Raw genomic sequence first — 5415 nt, forward strand, 5'->3', positions numbered from 1 at the left:
GAGATTAGCTTTCACACTTCTCCATAAAAAGGGAAAAAGACAAAAAGAAAAAAAACAGATTTGTTGTAGCCATTTACATTCACAATAGTAGGATGTTGATGCTTTGAATGTACATGATTAAGATAGTTGAATTTCATACATGTTAATCTAGAATTCTTTCTGAAACATAGTCTATTAGCAGTTAGGTAGGAAATGGTGTGTTTTAGCATTGGATTTACTGTAGTAAACCAGCTTTCTCTTAGAGTATATTTCTCTTTCCCTCATCAGTAATCAAGCTTCTTCTAAACCCATAGAATTTTGGCTTCACAAACCCTAGTGGTCTCTCGCCAGCTGAACAGTGACAAAAGGCAGAACCATCACTTTTACTTGTGTATACAACACTGTCACCTCCAAGTTTGTACAAACCTCGGGTTGATAAAGTAAAGTTGGTAGCCTGAGGAGTTGTAGCATTCTTGCTGCAATATTGGTGCTCATCAGTCAGGGACTTGAATACTATCATTTTTCTGTTTGGAATAGTGGCTCTGATTGGATATAATGGGACTAGTTTCCCAATCAAAATGTGATAGAATGGATAGAGTGTTTATAACTAAAAAATAAGTGATAGATGGGGTGGTTTATAAACTAGAATAGATGTATATTAATCTATCTATTACCCGGGGTTACTTATGTTTATGTGATCTAGAATAATTTTCCTTACTGTATGATAATAAATATTAATCAAACACTTACAAAATGAAAATATTTTAAGATAATTATTTTGATTAATAGTTAATCAAAATAATTGATGAAACGCATATCGCAATCAAATAATGCTCAAAAATCGCTTATATATGTATTAAGGATGACAATTCTTGCATATTCAGAAGTGAATTAATATAGAACTGCATCAGAAAATATACATATAATAAACAATATAAAGAGAAATGACTATCAATTCATAAACAAAACATAAATACAATGATAAAAGTACCTAATGTATATTACTCTGCTCATGAAAGAAATAGTTTTGGTCCAGTCTTTCTCATTAAGATGGTTTCAAAAGTAAAAAAGTGAAAGATTCCAAAGCCTTCTCTACAAAATTTCAGGACCTTGATTTGGTTGTTCTACTAAGATAAACTTCAAAAGTATAGAAGTGCAAGCTTCCAAAGTTTTTCTTTATAAAATTTGGGGACCCTTTCTTTGTAGAAATTAAAGGGTTTATATAACAAAAATAAAGTGTAAAAATAGACAATACATAAAAGTGTTGAGGGGGTTAAAACAACTCTCCTTACAATAAGTGACAATAATACTGGAATAGAAGTTGTTGAAATGGCGAGCTCATGAATGCAATTGTCTGTATTCTTTCATTTGATACTTGAGCTCATAAATATCCATCATTGGCTTAACTTTAGGAGGCTGACATGTCCTCATGCGTAGTTGTCTAGTGTACACTGCATCTGAAAGCACCGGAAGCATATGAGTGGATGAGTCAGCAAGGCAACAAAGCATTAGCCACTGAATGTGTGGATTCACAACATATTTCCAATACATCTCCCAGTCAAGTTTGGTCAAATTTTTTATTGCTTCTTCCTTTTCTCTATAAGTTTCTTGCCATTGCCTTTCCACGATTTTGATATCGGGAAGATTACCAGGTGGGCATTCGTGAATCAGGTTGGCATTATGTAGGTTATCATTGATAGTTTCAATGATGTTGTTGGCAGCATCGGTTGCCTGGAGCCTCCTCTTTCTGCCTGTTTCAACTGAATGTCCCAATCAATAAAGAGAATTTCCTTTTGAGATTCCTCTATTTTGGGAAGGTCTACTACTCTACCTTCTAGTGTATCCTTCCATGTTATAAATCATGAGATTTTATCATCATTGTCATTGAAATTCACCCTCAAATTGGATGATTGATTCATCAATGAATCACTTTTAACACATAGTGGATTCATGATAGATAACTTTTTATAGAACATTGCTTGTTTCTTTGATAACAGAGTGTTTAGCTCCAATTCTTCCTTTATAAAGTCTTCCACTTTAGGATTGTCCTTCAACTGATCAAGTGAAAATTAGAGTTGTCGAATTTGAGCATCCTTCATACTGGTCTCTACCTGATGTTGGAGCTTTAATTGATCAAAGCTTTGTTGGAGTTGAGACAATTGTGTCTTTACTTGATGCTTAATATTTTGTCTTTCTTCTACCAACTATTGCTACAACTGTTGAATTTTCTCTTCTTTTTCCCTAACCAGTTGTCAAACTTCTGCTACTTTATCAATCGTAGCAGATGCATAGGCACCTTCGAACTGTGGAAAATTTATCAAATTCTTTGAAGGATCAATTTGTGTATCCTTTCATAATATGTCCATTGGTATATCACCAGAAATGACTATTAATGATTGCTATGTTCTTCTTCTTTTTCTCTATCTTGTCACCACAACCCAATGTTTGGGACTTTAAAAGATGTCAAGAGGAGGGATTTCTTCCACTTTAAGGACAATTTTAGATGAAGGGAATGCCAGGATGATTTCAATTTCCTCTGTAGTTACAGCTTTACCAGAGGCCCTATCAGTAAACGATCTTTGACTAGTGTTCTGGGGTGTGTTGAATGTTTTCTCCATCTCAATATTTTCTGCCCCTTGCTATCCTTTAAGTTGTTGATCAAATTGTTTCCAAGCTTGATCTAGATGATTTTATTGAAGGGTATTTTACTAGTTTTCATTTCTATGGATTTATCTTCCACTTCAATATCCTTAGAAACCTATTCCCGTAAAATTCTTGCAGAAAATATGACAGCTGGTGTGAGATGTGCTATGGATCAGCACGAATTCCCCATTTCATAGCACAGTTAGTGCAAAGTCGGTGTTTTTCGCTACGAAATCACTAAAACATGTTACGCTGCGAAACTGCTAAAGGATTTATGCGCTGCGAAAACACTTTGTCCTTAAGCTAGTCTGAGCAATTTTGGCAACAGAATTTTCAATGATAACAGTGGCTCCACTTGGGATAGTGTGCCCTTGTGGTACACTAAGAACTCGCAGGTCCAGTGCCTTATCTATTTATGACAAACAGAAATTTGCTTGACAAGCATCCCTTTCAAGCTTCTGGGGCCTTCACCTTGGGCTTAAGCTTGATGATCACTGTAGGAGAAAGAAAACTACATCTACTAAAAAAAAAAAAAAATGCTCAGTCATCCTTGAGCTTATTTGCAATTTCCTACCTACCTACCCTATCAATTTCAAACTTCTTTCAGCTCAATCAATGTGAAATTTCCAATGTAGCCAATCATTTGTCTTATCTGATATTTGATTTCTTTGACTGCATCGGAGTTCAGAGCCAATATGATTTTGTGATAACATTTTGGTGCGTCTGCCGGGAGCCTGAAGATTATTCATTCCCGAAATTATGAAGCTGAACTTCTGAAGGTAGCAGGAGCTCAGAAGGTTTTTGAGGCTGCAAAACTACCTTGGCGACTCCATTGTTGAAGAATTCGAAATTCATAGGTTCATGGTGATTCCACTGGAGTTATGAAGGACCCAGATGCTACCATTCTTATTTCAAGGTATGCATGCATAGATTTTTCAGGAATTCATGGTTTCCCAAATCATTTTCCCAAGGATGCATATTTTCTAAGGAATGGTCCAAAATTCAACGGAGAAGATTTGAGTTTAACTTTGAAGCATATATCAGATTTTTGTGAATTTTCAGAGCTTCTTAGAGTTAAACATGAGGATGTTTGCATTATGTTATTCTATGATTCACTTCAAGGGAAATGTAAACAATGGATTGAAAGTTTTCCTATCAAATCCGTTAAGTCATTTCAAGACGTTTTAAAGGTGTTTGATGTAAATCGTTCTCTAATCCTATTGGTCATCCTCCATCATGATTGCTAAAGCCATGTCTTGTCTTATCCATGTCACCGATCCTTTCCGTAATTTCGCAGCGCAGTCTCATTGGTTAGTTTTGCAGCGTAATCATTGTTTAGCCATTTCGCAGCGCGTCAGCATCAAGCCGTTTCGCAGCGCATTATGCCAATTCATAACTAACTGCGCTACGAAATCGCAGATTCGTGTGTTTTGCAGCGTATATTCCTCAAAGGGTCAAGTTTGTTGATGAGTCATCACTTCCGTCCATTCATGTCAGTGGGCGTACCTCCCAAACACTCATTAATCACACTCCACCAATAGATTTGTAGGCAGAACATTTGCATCAGAAGACACATTCAACAGCTCTAGCAGTTTACCAAGGCCGTGTATCATGCCATCCACTGTCTCAGGATTTGGAGTTATAGCTGGCTCAATGATATGATTTCCCCATGCTGAACCAGCTGCTCCCAATGCTGATCTTTTTGGGTCCAACAATGAAATGCATACGGACAACGAATGCACTGATGTAGATTTCGACTGTGGGTTCTCTAAGGCATTACAAAAAAGTCGTTCCACAAAGCTTGGGCTGGAAAGCTTCAAGGCCAGTGCAGATGGAGCAAGATGAGTTATAGCACAAAGTGTTTCTGCTGCATTTTGATGTACTGCAGCACAATTCGTTGAGCTCAATGCATCTACAAGCATTTCTAGCAAGTTAGTATCAGCTAACCATTGCAAAGCATCAACATGATATGCATACATATGATTGTCAGCTCCAACTAGCCTGATCAATACCTCCATGATCGATGGAATACCAATCAAATTCACCAATTTAGCCAGTATCTCTTGATATGCTTGAATATAACGAATGGTGGCTACCGTCTTCCTCAACAACAAGTAGATTACAAACTTGCTAAAGTATCCAACCAGCAAGGTTCTATGGAGCCGGTCAGATTCCAAGAAGGAAAACAGTAAATTCATTAACTCTTCCTCTTCAACCAGTGTCTTGAGAATAATTTCAATTTCACAAGAGAATATCTCACACGCTATAAATGGAAACCTGAAAGCTCGCTTACTTTCTGCACCATCTAGTGGCTCTTGTACAATGTAACATAGCATTTGTTGCATTTGTTCCTTGCCTCGAAGAAAATTAATAAGGCGATTGTCGATAGTCTTGCACTCTTGAATAATTTCCTCCTCGGCAAAGAGGTCTTCAACTGTACATGTTTCTTTGTCCAAAATTGAATCCACCGCTGAAGGGGCGAGAAACCAGTCATCCGCCAAAACATTTTTCCCAGCTTGCCTTCTTCTCTTGCTCTTCTTCAACTGTGGATCTTCCAATCCCCGGACGTATCGCTGTATTTGGAATTGCGGGAATTGAGGGTTTCGGAGTAGCAGGTGGAACCCAGGAGAATGAACCCTCAACCCCTTTCCCAAAATAATAGGAACGAATGGCAAAGAAGAAAAGTTGGGCCTGGTGTAGGAGGAATTCCTGATCTCTGAAAACTGTAAGTCCTTCCTTTAAACTTAATTGAAACCAATCCCGGCATGTTACCCTATTACCAGTCCAGTTGTG

General features: G+C 37.3%; 1 pseudogene; it reads right to left on the minus strand.

Annotated features, from left to right (window-relative positions):
• Positions 1-4142: 4142 nt before the first annotated feature.
• Positions 4143-5143, minus strand: LOC149259761 (uncharacterized; annotated as a pseudogene).
• Between the last annotated feature and the right edge of the window lie 272 nt (positions 5144-5415).

Source organism: Pinus tabuliformis, chromosome 6 (assembly GCF_031772625.1).
Source record: "Pinus tabuliformis cultivar Carrire ecotype Pingquan chromosome 6, CPIR1, whole genome shotgun sequence".
In the NCBI taxonomy this organism is placed as follows: Eukaryota; Viridiplantae; Streptophyta; class Pinopsida; order Pinales; family Pinaceae; genus Pinus; species Pinus tabuliformis.